This window comes from Pseudorca crassidens, chromosome 21, assembly GCF_039906515.1.
Source record: "Pseudorca crassidens isolate mPseCra1 chromosome 21, mPseCra1.hap1, whole genome shotgun sequence".
In the NCBI taxonomy this organism is placed as follows: Eukaryota; Metazoa; Chordata; class Mammalia; order Artiodactyla; family Delphinidae; genus Pseudorca; species Pseudorca crassidens.
In genome coordinates, this window is record NC_090316.1 from 2,957,179 (window position 1) to 2,972,696 (window position 15,518).

The window sequence follows — 15,518 nt, forward strand, 5'->3', positions numbered from 1 at the left end:
GTCTCAGTGTGACCTTGCTTCTCTCCAAACCTTTGTCCCACTCAGTGCCTTTGGGGGACCCCATTCATAGGCACAGGCTCTCTCACTGCACTTGGGCCAACAGCAGTTCTAGGCTGACAACCACTCACCATCCATTTTCCGAGAAAGAGTTTCTCCTTTTCTTGGATTCCAAGAAAGTCATGGTTTTAAATGCCTTTGATCTGGCTTGGGTTGCGTTCTTATCCTTGACCGATCACCAGAAGATGGAAAATGGGACTGGCTAGATGTGGGTTGTAAACCCATCTTCGAGCTGGGTGGAATATGGGGCCATCCTTCTGCAAATCTTTGGACTGGAAGCAGGTGACATGTAATTCCCAAAGGAAAACTGAGGCACTTGGGCCTGAGAACAGATGCTGGCTGGGAGAAAGCAACAGATTCTATGTCAATGACAGCTCACTGCACAGCACAGAATCTGACACAAAAGGAAGAAAGGGGTTCACTTAGGGTCCTGCAGCCCACTTAGGGGCTGCAGCGACTCATCCAGTGCTCTTACTGTCCCTCCCAAGACTGCAAAAAGTTCTTTCACTTGCTGAAAAGTCAGGATCATTGGTGGTGGTAAACTCAAGTCTCTTTCCTTGGGCATCAGGTCCTCACATCTTAGAGGCTGGCCCAGAACAGCCCATGTGTCCTGAGAAGACACACAGACCTCATTCCTGCCCCTGAGAGGTGGGAGTCCTGAGTTATGCCATCTCCCTGGCCATATTAATTGCCCATCCCTGAAAAACAATACTGCTCCTTTTCCAGTTTCTTCTCTCTCCTTTACTAAGAGGAAGAAACCAAATGCTAAGGTGGTAAGGACACTTGAGCAATGAAGTAACGGGAGGCTCGAGAATTATTCCATGCCATGGAACCCATAATTGGCAGGCTTTCCAGAGGCCACATGGATGCATATGGCTCTCCAAGACAATGGCAGTGGCAGTGTTAACCTCACACTGGGAGGTCCAGTTGCTCCCATATCTTTGATTCTTAATGAATATGCATGTCAAAAGTTTCTAACGACTGAAAGAACAGAGGATTGCAGGGCCATGGTCTGTTGCATGGGTGTTGCGTCAGGGCCACACTCCAATGTCTAGAGGATTACTCCCTCGCTTGGCAGCCTATGAGGCCGTGAGCGGGAGGCCTTTTTCTCAGCCACGTGCATGTTGGTGGTTGAAACTTCTCAAAGGAATGTCTACACTGCCCAGGTAGCTCTTGAACTGCCCAGCATCATGCTCAGCTCCGTAGCTGTACATGAGGGCATGACAATGCCCAGGCTGGACTGAGCTAGAGGACCACAGATGCCTGCCTGGATAGTCAGAGGTCGAGGGATGTCCTGCCTGAGACTTGATCATCTATTCATGCCCACTCAGATGGGACAAAGGATGCCTCCAGTGCCAGGAGGGCTCCAGCAGCCCTCAAGAAGGCAGCATCTGGGGGCTGGCAGGTCACTGCACCCAGTCCTGTATAAATCCACACATGTCCACTAAGTGCCCTCCTGTCTGGGCTGTGCTGGAACCTGGGGCTGCCCAGGCAGAGTAGGGCCAGCATCACCCTTCCCAGGTAGGAGGGCAGAAGGAAACCATGCATGACTTCTGACACCCTCCCCAATCCTTGACAGAGGTTGAGTTGGATAAGAAACAGTCCTAGACAAGAACAGACAGTTCATTCTTCTCTCAGAGCCCAGGACTGGGGGAAGGGAGGCCAGAAAAACAGTTATTGACCTCAGCTCCCTGACTCCTGTTTGACCCTGGGCAAGTCCTACCCATTCTGGAGGCTTCACAGAGAAGGAGAGGGGAGGACAATGAGGGCCAATTGTGCTTAAACCTAACTCTAACCTTTACCCTAAGAACCCTAACCTCTAACCATAACCCCCTAACAACCCTAGCCCCAGACCCCGAGACCCTCACCACTGACCCCTAAACTCTAATCCCTGACCGTTTAACCACAACCCTCTACCATGACTCTCCAACGATGACCCATAACCCTAAACCGTGACCGCTGAACCCTCACACTGACTCAGCCCCAGGCCTAAAACCTGGCCTAGTGGGTGCCGAGGGATGACTGAATGAACTCTCAAATAAACCGAGGAATTAAATCTTCCCGACCATGAATTTAGCAATGGTTTCTTAGATTTGACAGTAAAGCATAAGAAATGAAAGAAAAAAATAGGTAAATTGGATTTCCTCAAAATTACAAACCTTTGTGCATCAAAAGAGGCTATCCAGAAAGTAAAAAGACAGCCCACAGGATGGAAGACAATATTGGCACATTATATATCTCATAAGACTCTTTACCTAGAACGTACCCAGGACTTTTCCAACTCATCAACAAAAAGACAAACAATACAATTTTTGAAACAGACAAATAACTTGCATGGACTGCTCTCCAGGCAAGACATACAAAAGGTCAACAAGGACATGAAAAGATGTCAAATGTCAGGAGTCATGATGAAAATGCAAATTAAGGCCACAGTGTGATGCCCCTTCACACACACTAGAATAAAAATAAAATTTTAAATAAATTTTAAAATATGTAAATAAAAATAACAAACGTTGGCAACAATGCAGAGGAATTGGAACCCTTAAAATTTACTTATGGAGATGTACAATGGTGCAGTCTATGTGTACAAACCTTTAGCATTTACTCAAAAATATAAAATATAATTACCATGTGGTTCAACAACTCCACTTCTAGATATATACCAAAAAAATGGAAAACAGGCATTCAAACAAAAACTTGTACACCAGTTATTCACAGCAGCACTCTTCACAATAGCCCAGGGTAGGAAAGATTTAAATGTCCATTAGCAGGTAAACGGATAAGCAAAATAAGGTAGATCCATAAGCTGCATTATTCTGTCATATAAAGGAATACAGTAAAATTATACAGCCGCTGTGGAAAACTGTATGGTGGCTCCTCAAAAACATGGAAAATGTATGATCCCTTGATTCCACTCCGGGTTGTACACCCAGAATATTAGAAAGCAAGGACTGGAACAGATATCTGTACCCCATATTCATAGCAACATTATTCACAATTGCCAAAAGGTGGAAGCAACACAACACATCCTTCAACAGATGAATGGATAAGTACAGTGTAGTATATACGCAATGGAATATGATTCAACCTTTAAAACTAAGGTAATCCTCACACATGCTACAATGTGGATGAACCTTGAAGTCATTATGCTAAGTGAAACCAGCCAGACACGAAAAGGACAAACGTTCTATGATTCCACTAGTATGAGGTATCCAGATAAGTCAAATCCAAAGACAAAGTAGAATAAGGTTGCCAGGGGTTGAGGTGAGTTAGTGTTTAATGGCTACGGTTTCACATGGGGAAAATAAAGTTCTGGAGATGGATGGTGAAGATATTTTTACAACAATGTGAATGTACTTAAGGCCATAGAACTCTATACTTACAAATGGTTTAAATGGGGCTTTCCTTGTGGCACAGTGGTTAAGAATCCGCCTGCCAATTGCAGGACACACGGGTTCAAGCGCTGGTCCTGGAAGATCCTGCATGCTGCAGAGCAACTAAGATCGTGAGCCACAGCTATTGAGCCCTCGTGCCACAACTACTGAAACCCGTGCGCCTAGAGCCCGTGCTCCGTAACGAGAGAAGCCACCGCAATGAGGAGCCTGCACACGGCAATGAAGAGTAGCCCCTGCTGGCCGCAACTAGAGAAAGCCTGCGTGTAGCCAAAGAATAGAAAATAATTTTTTTAAAAAGCTTTTAAAAAATGGTTTAAATGGCAAATGTTATGTGTTTTTAATCACAATGGAAAAAATGAATGAAATAATGATCAATGTTACAATGCGGATAAACAGTGAAAACATCCTAAGTGAAAGAAGCCATACAGAAAAACCACCCAGATCATGCTCATCTTGTATACTTTCAATCCAGCAAGGTTTTTAAAGTGAGGAAAAGCCCTAGTGATGGTTCCAAGAAGAGAAAACTGGATTCGAATAGAAAACTACATTTCCACAAAGCTGGGGCAGCTGGTGAAAGTTGAAGTGGGTCCGTGGATAGGATTATAATGTGGAAACTTTAATTATTCCTCACTTTGGGGTTATGTGCTGGCTCCCTGGGAGAGTGGCCCTCCCACTCTCACAGGGTAAAACAAACTGGAGTATTTTGTGAAGATGGAAAACTTTACACTGCTATTTAAAGTCTTTTATACACTTGAAATTTACTAGAAAATAAAGTACTTATCAAAACAACCACGTCATACCATGCCAGAAATACAGACATCAAACTCTGTTATAGAGGCCAAGCCCTATCCAGATCCAGTTCACCCACAGTGGGGATGCTAATCACCCTTGTAGGAGTCCACATACTACAAGAGGCACCATGGGAAGATTATATTCGGAGCCACTATGTCTTGGGTGCTGTGGATGACCTGGATGTAGATGAAACAGTGGGATTTCTGAATTCTAGTTCTCCACATTCACCCACCAAAAAACTGTTACAACTAAAAAATGAATTCAGTAAAGCTGCAGGATACAAAAAAAAAAAAAAGAGAGAAAAATCAATGCACAAAAATCATTTGTGATTCTATACACTGATAATGAACCATCAGAAAAAGAATTTTAAAAAAATCCCACTTACAGTTGCATCCAAAAAGATAGCTAGGAGTAAATTTAACCAAGGACATGAAGGACCGGCACAATGAAAACTGGGAGACACTGATAGAGGACGCTGAACAGACAAAAATAAATGGAGGGGCTTCCCTGGTGGCGCAGTGGTTGAGAGTCTGCCTGCCGATGCAGGGGACGTGGGTTCTTGCCCCGGTCCAGGAAGAACCCACATGCCGTGGGGCGGCTGGGCCCGTGAGCCTTGGCTGCTGAGCCTGCGCTCTGCAACGGCAGAGGCCACAACAGTGAGAGGCCCGCATACCGCAAAAAACCAAAACAAAACAAGGGCTTCCCTGGTGGCGCAGTGGTTGAGAGTCCGCCTGCCGATGCAGGGAACACGGGTTCGTGCCCCTGTCTGGGAGGAACCCACATGCCGTGGAGTGGTTGGGCCTGTGAGCCATGGCCACTGAGCCTGTGCTTCCGGAGCCTGTGCTCCGCAACTGGAGAGGCCACAACGATGAGAGTCCCGCATACCGCAAAAAAAAAAAAAAAGAAAAAGAAAAAGAATACTGTGAACATATGCATTCTATGGTGGGAATTCCCTGGCTGTCCATGGGTTGGGACTCTGTGCTCCCACTGCAGGGGGCGCGGGTTCAATCCCGGGTTGGGGAACTAAGATCACGCACCCTGCATGCTACATGATTTGACCCAAATTTTTGTTTAATTTAAAACAAATATGCAGTCTAGCCAAATTAATGTACACATTCAATGCAATCCTTACCAAAAGTCCAATGACATTTTACATAGAAACAGAACAAATAATCTTAAGTTGTGTGTGGAACCACAAAGGACCCAGAAGAGCCAAAACGACCCTGAGGAAGGAGAACGGGTTGGAGGCGTCTCCCTCCCTGATTTCACACTACATTACGAAGCTACAGTCCCCAAAAAGTGTGGAATGGGCCAAAAACAGGCACACAGACCAGAGGAACAGAGCAGAGAACCCAGGAATCAACCTACAGGTATGTGGTCAGTTAATTCACAAGAAAGGAGCCAAGAACATACACCAGGGAAAGGACAGTCCCCTCAATAAATGGTGCTGGGAAAACCAGACGCCACACGCCAAAGAACAACACTGCACTCTGTCTACACCACACACAAAAGGGGCCAAAAACCCAGTTTTCCACATCAAGCCCTTCCTCTCCTGGGTCCTCTGAAGACATATACCCTCAGCGGTCAGCCACGCACAGGAACCTTCTGCCCACTTTTCCTCACCTTCTCCCTCAGCAGCATCACCTCCCGGCAGGTCCTGAGGAGACCAGGCTCCTGTCAGCATGAACTGGACCCCACAGTGTCCCAAAGCTGAAGGCCCAGCGGGTCCTGAGGAGACCCGGCTTCTGTTAGTGTGGACCCGACCCCGGCTTGTTCCGAAGCCCGGCCATCAGCGTGGACTCAGCCCCACGTGTTCCAGAAGCCAAAGCCCCAGCAGGTCCTGAGGAGACAGGGCTCCTCTCAGCATGAACATGAACAGCATGATCTGAACAGACATTCCGCCAAAAAAGATATACAGATAGTAAAAGTCATACAGAAACAAGCTCAAGGGCTTCTCTGGCTGGCGCAGTGGTTGAGAGTCCACCTGCCGATGCGGGGGCACGGGTTCTTGCCCTGGTCCGGGAAGATTCCACGTGCCGCGGAGCAGCTGGTTCCGTGAGCCATGGCCGCTGAGCTTGCGTGTCCAGAGCCTGTGTTCTGCAACGGGAGATGCCACAACAGTGAGAGGACCGCGTACCGCAAAAAAAAAAAAAAAGAAAGAAAAAGAAAAAGAAACAAGCTCAACATCATATACCATTAGGGAATTACAAATTAAAATCATGAGCTATCACAGCACACCTATTAGGACTGCTAAGCTCCAAAAATATGACAATACCAATTGCTAGAGGGTGAGGAACAAAAGGAACTCTCTCTCATACCTGGGGGGATGCATGTGCAGCCACTTTGTAAGACAATTTGGCAGTTTTTTCCAAAGCTAAACAAGTCTCATATTGGGATCCAACAATCACACTTGCAGTATTTAGGCAACTGCTTTGAAAATCTATGTCCAAATGCAAAGAAGGATGCAATTATGAAGAGCAGCACTTCCATAATGGCTAAAAACTTGAAGAAATCAGGATATCCTCCTTCAAAAGATGAATGCATAAGCAAATTGGGGTACATTCATGTCAACGCGAGTAAAATATGCCACCCCAAAATATGTCTCTCTGGCATAAGGATTATTGGTCTGCTTTAAAAAAAAGGGCTTCCCTGATGGCTAAGTGGTTAAGAGTCCACCTGCCGATTCAGGGGACACAGGTTCGAGCCCTGGTCCGGGAAGATCCCACATGCCGCAGATCAACTAAGCCTGTGAGCCACAACTACTGAGCCTGTGCTCAAGAGCCCGCGAGCCACAACTACTGAGCCTGTGTGCCACAACTACTGAAGCCCACACGCCTAGAGCCTGTGCTCCGTGACAAGAAAAGCCACCACAATGAGAAGTCCGCACACCGCAATGAAGAGTAGCCCCTGCTCGCCACAACCAGAGAAAAGCCTGCACGCGGCAATGGAGACCCAATGCAGCCAAAAATAATAAATTTTTTTAAAAATCTCAGAAAACTGAGATTGCCGTTTTATGAAGGACATTTACAACAGAGAAATCTCCATTTATAAGGGTATGTCCCTCTTTGCACCCAAAATGGAAGGATAATTAAATATTAGGTAACTCTTTTCAATGGGGAAGTCCTGACTTAAATGTGCAAACAGTCATACCCTTGTTTACTGTGCTTTGCATGATAACCTGCCATAACTGGCCTTCCCCCCTTCCCCAGCATCTTTCTTCTGTTTTTAGCTGAAGACAGTATTTAAGGGGATGGTTTTGGTCATTTCAGGGCGTGACTCAGTTTTCCGTGGTATCCCCCCTGTATTCAGAAGGTATACATGTTATTAAACTTCGGCTTTTCTCCTGGTAATTTATTACAGGGGCATATTATTAAACTTCGGCTTTTCTCCTGGTAATTTATTACAAGGGCGGGGGGAGGCCTCAACCAAGAACCTAGAAAAGTAGAGGGAAAATTGTTTTTCCTCCCATACACGTGCAGTGGAATACTACTCAGCAGAAAAGAATGCACAACCAACCTATGGAAAGACACTGATATATCTTCAGTATATACTGCTAAGTGAAAAACTTCAGTCTGCGGAGGCTGCACACAGTATGACCCCATTGATGACATTCCGGGAAAGGCAAAGCTACGTAGACGATAAGCAGATCATGGGGTGGGGTGTCTGAAGTAGTCCACGTGATACTCTAGGGTGGATACCTGTCACTATGCATTTGTCTAAGCCCACAGATGTGCATAGCCCAAGGGGCCAATCATAATCTATTCAAATTTAGTTATTTAGGATGTAGGAATGTTGCAGGATGGAATACATAATGTCACAGAATCTAACTGTATTAGAAATATATGGAAGCAACTCACTGTAGGGGATGGGATAAAAGGTGGTGACCTAAGTCACCTTTGGAAATGAATGGAATCTGTAGACTAAAGACAAAATGGACCGTATATAAACAGTGGGCTTTATTCTATGAAGTTCTTTCCAGGGTGTAGTAGCTAACAATTCTGAAACCTCTGCACATGTAACCTGGAAAGGAGCAATGCACAGATAAATGGCAGATGGTGGGAGCCAGGGAGCCAGCCACAGCCTTGCTGTGGGAGTGGGAAGTTACAGATAAGCAAGGGGAGAGCCTTTGCCCTCGTAATACTGGATCTGGGCTTCCAGGGAGGATGCTGACTGGCCGGGGGAAACACACAGATATTCACGCTGGGAAGACCCTGCAGGCACAGGAAGTTCACGCCCCATCTTTCCACCCATACCTGCTGGAAACACTCAGCCCTCCATAATCAGTCAATTGCAGCGTTTAAGACATTCTCACCCCCAGGCAGATAAAGGAGCGTGAGGGTCTTGCTTACCCCTAAGCTGTCCCAGAATCCAGGCCCTGGGTGTGGAGCCAGGTTGGGGGTTCCTGGGCCTCTGACCAGCAGGTGAGAGAAGGGAGGAAGACCGGTCCTGAGGACAGAGGTTCCCTCAAGTCTGTGAGCCCAGGAGCCCCGATGGGGCTCATTCCCAGTGCGCACATGGGCGGGACCTGCAGTGGTTCTCTTCCCCCTGGGCCCTTTGATGAAGCCATGGCAGCACTGGGCCCTGACGTCTCCTGGCGGTGTCTCAAACTCTTACACAGCAGTTTTACAAAGGAACAGGAGAATGGAGCTGAGCCCCTGACGGCCACTCCTTTGTGGCTCTGAGTTGCTTCCACCAGGACCGCAGTCACCTGCACATAGTCCGCTGTGACCTACCTGCCCCCACTGGCCTTTCCTCTCCCTCCCTGTGATGATTCCCGTGGCATTTCCAGCCTGGACCCCTCTCCCAGGCCAGACGTCTCTGTCCAGCCACTGCACCCCCATCTCACCTTGGGGCTTAACAGGTCCCTCAGAGGACTGGGCCCACAGCTCCCCACACCCAGAAGCAGCCCCACCTTCCCAGGTTGCCGAGCCCAGGCACCAGGTGTAACCAAGCAGGACCCTATTGGGCCTTTCCAGGACAGACCCCTCCCCCACATGCTCTGCTGTAGCTCCTCTCTGAAGTACCTGGATAACAGTATCTGATACATGCTTCCTGAGTTGTTTTACAGATGCTAAAACCACCACCAAGTGGAAGAACTTAACTACTTGATGATCATGAACATGTAGCCCCGGAACTTCTAGCGCCTAAGAATTTATAATGTTAACCGCCTGTTACCTCACCATCAACCAGAGAATTGTGCACCAGCTGATCACATACCCTGCGACGCCCCTCCTTCACCTGGCCTTTAATATTGCTTTACTGAAATCCTTCAGGGAGCTTGGGGTTTTAGAGCACAAGCCACCTGGCCTCCTTGTATTGGCACTTTTACAACTAAAGCTGCACTATCCTTCACCACACCCGGTGTCAGTAGATTGGCTTTACTGCACTCGGGCAAGGGGACCCAAGTTTTGTTCGGTAACACTGGGGCCTCCCAGGCTCCTACCCTCCTTGTGCCCCAGTGACTGTCATCTGCTCCTCCAGTCTTGTTGCAGCAAAAGTAGAAATGAAATTTTCCTTCCCCTGAGAACAAGGAAAACAAAGGGAACTGTGAACAGGCTAGAGAAGAAACATAACCTGGCCTGAAAGTGTTCATCACTCCTTGTTATACTTTGTCACTAATCTGTAATAACTACATTTGTACTTTACAAAGCTAACCTCACTCCCTGACACTATGTAATTTACATTCGGCACCCATCACCCCTGACTCTGTGAGTTACATCCCCTGCCTCTCACTCCCTAACCTTATTATGTCCAGCACTTACATTCTATACGCCCCTCATAACAAATCACCCCCTTTAGCTTTTGCATTTCAGAAACGAGGTCACCGCCGATAAACCAGAGGCAAACGTATGCAATTACCAGACTGCTGGACCCCAATTACCACGCGGCCTGATGCCAGCTATGACTGTTTTGAAATAATGCAAAGAAAAGGAAGAATGCAAGACCTTCACTACTTTTATCCTCATCCTATATCCCGGACTGCGAGAGCCCCACGCATAAAATTTTCCCTGATTCTCAAGTAGAGTGGGGTGCCCAGTTCTTGTGGCGCTAGCCAGCTGTGTCTTCCCTTCTGCCTGGCAGAAACATAAAGCCATCTCTCTCTTCCTCCTAAATCCCTGTCTCCGTATTTCTGTTTGGCCTCGGTGCACAGGGAAGACGAGATTTCGACAACAGTCTGTGGCCAGTTCCCACACTAATTCCCCTCTACGCCCACAGCTCTGGCCCAAGCCTGATCTTGTGCCTGGTTCCTTCACCAGGCCTGACAAAGCTCCCTGCCTGCACGGTGTGTCTCACATCCCACCCCAACTTGGTCTTTCTGAAGCATAAACGAGACTGACTCTCTCCCACCTGTAATCCCCCAAATGTTTCCCCACTTTCACTAGGGTATCTGCCGGGAGAGACATCTGCCAAGGCCCTGAGAGTCCCCGGCATCCCCACTAGGCTGCTGGCTCCTGAGTTCCCTGACAATGAGCACCTCAAAAGGCCGGGAGACACGGCAGGAAACCCCAGAACTGCTCACCTCAGGACTGGGCAGGCACTGTCACGGCCTGATCAGAGAGAGCAGAGAAGGGCTCCCCAGCTGGGACACAAACTCTGCACGAGTGGCCTCTCCTTGAGCCATTACATCAACTCGTGTGACTTGAGGGAAGGAAGGATTGAAGCACACTTGGTTCCTAAGGAGGATGGTATAGGCTCAGTCACGTCCCTCCAAATTCACATGCTGAATCCCTAACCCCCAGGACCCCAGGATGTGGCTGTATTTGGAGATGGGATTTTTAAAGAGGTGATCAAGGTAAAAATGAGGTCACCAGGGTGGATCCTAATCCAATAGGATTGATGTCCTACAAGAAGAGATTAGGACACAGATAGGCACAGGGGGAGACCATGTGAGGACCTGGGGAGAAGATGGCTGTCTAAGCACCAAGGAGAGAGGCCTCAGGAGAAGCCAGCGTGCACACACCTTGATCTCCGACAGCATCCAGGACTGGGAGATAGGTCTGTTACCCAAGCTGCCCTATCTGTGCTATTTGTTACGGCGGTCCTGAGCAGACTCACACGCAGGGTTAACTCAGGGCTCAGACTGGACAGAGCCCACTCTCCATCCCCCTGTACGTGGGTTACAGGAACCCCAGGAACTGAGGAGGGGGTCCCTGAGGGGAGGCACAAGATAAAAGATGCTAGGCATTAACATGGCTGCATTCATGTTAAACGTGCCTGAAGTCCAATCACACGAGATGGTTTTGTCCTGTATGTACATTGGCACCTTCAGTCTGAACTGCAGATCTTTGGCTTCACCAGCTCCATGGAGAGCATTAGCTTCACCTGCTGTGGACCGTCTCCTATAGGATTTCCAGAACCACAAAGCACTGAAGCTTCACAGGACCCAATGTCTGTGGGCTACCGTCCAGGTGACCGTCACAACAGGGCTGCGCAGCTGGCCATAAGAACCCATTTCCCTTTTTCCTGTTCACAGCTACCCTGCACCTCCCAGCCTTCCCACCCCTTCCAGCTGGGACATACTGTCTCCTGTTACCAAGGGAAACAGATGAAGTTGGTGAGGGCCTTGGCCAGCCTGCATCCTACAACAGAGGGCATGAAGCCCAGCTGTTCACCGCACCCTGCTGGTTGGAGACCTCACCTGGAAGCAGGGAGGAGAAACAAGGGGGCCAGAGCTTGGGACCTGACACTCACCTGCCCTGGACTCTCACAAGAAGGGGACAGACACATCTTGAGCTCCAGCCCAGTTTTGGGAGGCACTTTGTTCCAGCAACAAACTTTACCTTAAAACCCAAGGTGCTTTACAAACCCCTCCCCAGCTGTCACAGAAAGTCAGGCTTCATCTCATCACACTTTTCTCAAACCCCAGCTCATGCTGAGACCACCTCTCAGGTGACGGTGCTTCAGAGAAGCCCCTTTAAAAGATCCCTGGAGTTCAGCTCTCCCAGCCCTGCCTTCAGTTTAAGGGAGAAGTTTCCCTGACAAACCTTCTCAGTTTCCTTGACAACCAAGCTTCACAATCTCCCAAACCCTTCTCCTTCAAACATTCCTATTCTAGGCTGGATGAGCCTAAAGAGACAGTGCTGTCATCACGTGCCAGAAACCGATTCCAAGCCCGTAGTTATTGGTTACATGATGCTATTGATGATGAAGTCCAGGAGAGCCTGCTTTCCAATATAACCATTTCTGGACTCGGCACTGGGTCCCTTTCCACGGACAGAGTGGAGTGGCTGTTTCCACGTGCCCCGTGGTAGAAGAGCTCACCTAATGCAGCCAGGACTTCATCCTTTCCAGGTGATTCCAGGGTCCTCACTCTGCCCAGACCCCACCCATATGGCTGCTGTCTGTGCCAGTCTATACGGGACCTTGGCAATCTCCTAAAATGAGGGTTATTTTATACCCAGGCAATGGGTTGAATGCTGGCCCCGAAAGATGTGTCCCCCCCCGGAACACGTGAACAGGACCATATCTGGGAAAAGGGTCTTTCTATACGTAGTTAAGGATCTCGAAGTGAGGTCATCTTGTGTTAGAGTGGCCCTCAATCCAATTGAGAAAGTCCTTATGAGAGACAAAAGAGGAGAGACACAGAGGAGAAGCCACGTGAAGACAGAGGCAGAGACGGGAGGGATGCAGCCGCAAGCCTGGGAATGCCTGGAGCCCCCAAAAGCTGGAAAAGGCAGGAAGAACCCTATCCTGGAGCCTTCGGAGAGACTTCTGTCCTGCAACACCTTGATCTCAGATGTCTGGTCTCCAGGACTGGGGGAGGATGAATTCCTGTTGTTTTGAACCACCCAGCTTGTTGTCATTTGTTACAGAAGCCACAGAATGGTCACACAGACCCTGCTCTGTAGGATCCTGGAGTGCGGGCCTCATTAAAGGCCCACAGAGGCTGGGTTACAGAACCCTTAGGGTCAGCATTGGGCCTCAGAAATACTAAAGCAGTGGCTGGACACCAGAATGTTGAGGGGTCAGTCATAAGCCCATCCCTAAGGGTGCCGGCTGCACACGGCCTCCCCTGGTTTTTACGCCTGTACCTGTTGGGGATAAGTATTTCCATCCTGATTCATGACTTCTGATGTCACCCTTCACGTTGCTAATCAAGAACCCACTAGTTATACAGATGAAACACTATCAGGGCACTTGCTCCAGTGGTAAACAATTCTGAAGTTGGTCAGAGGTGGGGAATCGTCTCCCATGCAGCCAGCAGCTCCCCCGCAAGTAGTGTCCTCATCGCAAGGCTGGGGGATGGTGCCAAGGCGTCTGTGAGTAAACGTGAGCTGAGCCCCAGGCCAGCTGCTGCTGAACTGTTCCCACCCTTCCCAGGTAAAACACCTGAATGTGTGCAAGGACTTGAAAGCCTAGAGGAAAGGGCTTGGAGTCACACCAGCCACAGCACGCAGGCCGAGTTGGTGCCTGCAGGCCAGCCAGGATGGTCCTGGCCCCGGGCGCTCTTCTGGAAGCTTTCCATTTCCCTGCCTGAGGTACCCCTCCTGTCCCGGCCCCCACTGCGTTTTTCCTTCCTCACCTCTGCCCGCGGAGAAATTCCAGCAGAAGGTATGGGTGACACATCCTCTCTTTAGGAGGTGGCAGCCCGGCAACTCCTGCAGAAAGTCCAGCAGAGCCCCACTCACACTGGGCCACCAACAGAGCCGTGGCCCCTCACTCCCTCCCAGCAGCCCAGCCCCGAGACTGCTGACGGGGCAGAGAATATGGCGTCAGGCCCAGCTGCAGGGGCTCTTGCTGCCTGGAGCGGTGTTTATATTGACCTCAACGCAGGCACACCTGGGGAGGGTTGGCCGGCAAGGTCAGGCTGCCCAGGTCAGCCAATCCTCACCCCTCAGGGTCTCACAGTTGCAGTCTAGCCAAATTCTAGCTCTCACATTCCTGCCCCAGTGCACCTGGGGTCGGGGGCAGCAGACCCAGGCTCTGTTCCGGCAGAAGCCCTTTCTGTGAACAGGTCTTCCCCCACTCCCATTATCCTCACTGGAGACTCAGGAGGCCACAGCATCGGGGCACCTCCAGCACCAGGACCCCACCCTAGGGAATCTCTCAAGAGCAGGGACCAGGCCTGCAGGTGGAGGGGAGGAGGGAGCTGGCCTCTTCAGGATCCCCGGGGCTAGGAAGCCTCTTACGCAGGAGGGCCTTGGACTCAGCTTAACTGCCACCCAGGGTCTCCTAACCCTCCCCTGGTAGGGGGGGCCCTTCAGATTCCAGGGCCCCAAGATCCTCCCCACCGACTTCTGACCCCAACTGCAGGGTAGGGGACCCCCTCCGCGCCTTCTTTTTTCTTGCTCCCAGAATTCCCTGAAGCTGTTATACTCAGGGCGGGATCAGGGCTGCTCCCTGCAGGGCCAGACCCTGATGTCCGGCCAGACCCCAGCTGGCAAGAAAAAGGAAGCCCCGTCTCCGCTGCTGAAAACACCAGTGTGGGACGTTTGCCGTCCACTTCACCTGGCGGGGAAACGGGCACACTGAAGTGGAGAGTGATGGGGTGGAGGTGGGAAATGCGGGTGCTCGGAGCCTGGAGAGGAGGGTTCCTGAGGGGTTGAGGTCACAGGGTGCAGGAGGGGGCCGGGAGATGGGCAGGCGGACGGGCTGTGCGTGTCCGGAGCACATGCACCCTCGCTTGGGCCGGCCCCCTGCCCTGAAGGCTGCGTCTAGTAACACAGGGGACCCTGGAAGGGGGTTTGCTGTGTGGCTGGTTCACTAAAGCTGGGTGTCTGTGGGCACATGGGCCCGGCTGCAGTCCCGGTGAACACACTGTTCTCTCCAGAGAAATGAGGTGGACACTCAGTCCCCGGTCTGTGGATGGTCTAGTCCTCTGGGTGTCTTGTCTCTTCTTGGGGGTCACTGAGGCTTTATCCTCACTCCGTGGGGTACAGGAGGGGAGGGATGCACACACCCCGGGCTCACTGTGCCTGGGCTCCTGGGGAGGACCTCTCTGGCCCACATGTTCACAGACCTCAGTCACCCCTGCTCGACACTCCCCTCCAGAGACTCGGCAAGAGGACCTGCCTTGTGAAACGGGGCGCCTGGGTCGGGGGGCTTGTGGGTCCCTCCTCAGATGGCCACACTCAGGTCTCGGGGTGGGTGCGGTGGCCTGTGACCACTCGCCAAGTCACCACGCTGCTGCGGCTCCTTTCTGGGGCCTGAGATGCCCCAGGAGTGGCTGGGGGAGTGGGGGAGGTTGCTGTGATGGGGAAGTGTGGGACGGGGGTCCTGGGCCCTGGGTCCCTCACCGAGGAGGAGAGGGGGTCATGCCCAGAGGGGGGGAGG

The 15,518-nt window shown here is 50.3% G+C and overlaps 1 long non-coding RNA gene across 3 annotated transcripts in view; it reads right to left on the bottom strand.

The window, feature by feature from the left end:
- The window catches only part of LOC137216208 (uncharacterized), a 33,142-nt gene that overhangs the window by 14,867 nt on the left and 2,757 nt on the right, over positions 1–15,518 (bottom strand). For 2 of the 3 annotated variants that reach the window (XR_010939630.1, XR_010939633.1), the window contains exon 2: positions 129–396. The exons of the other annotated variant lie outside the window; for it this stretch is intronic. This is a non-coding gene — a long non-coding RNA (uncharacterized lncRNA). The remainder of the gene's footprint in view (positions 1–128; positions 397–15,518) is intronic. 3 annotated transcript variants of the gene reach the window in all.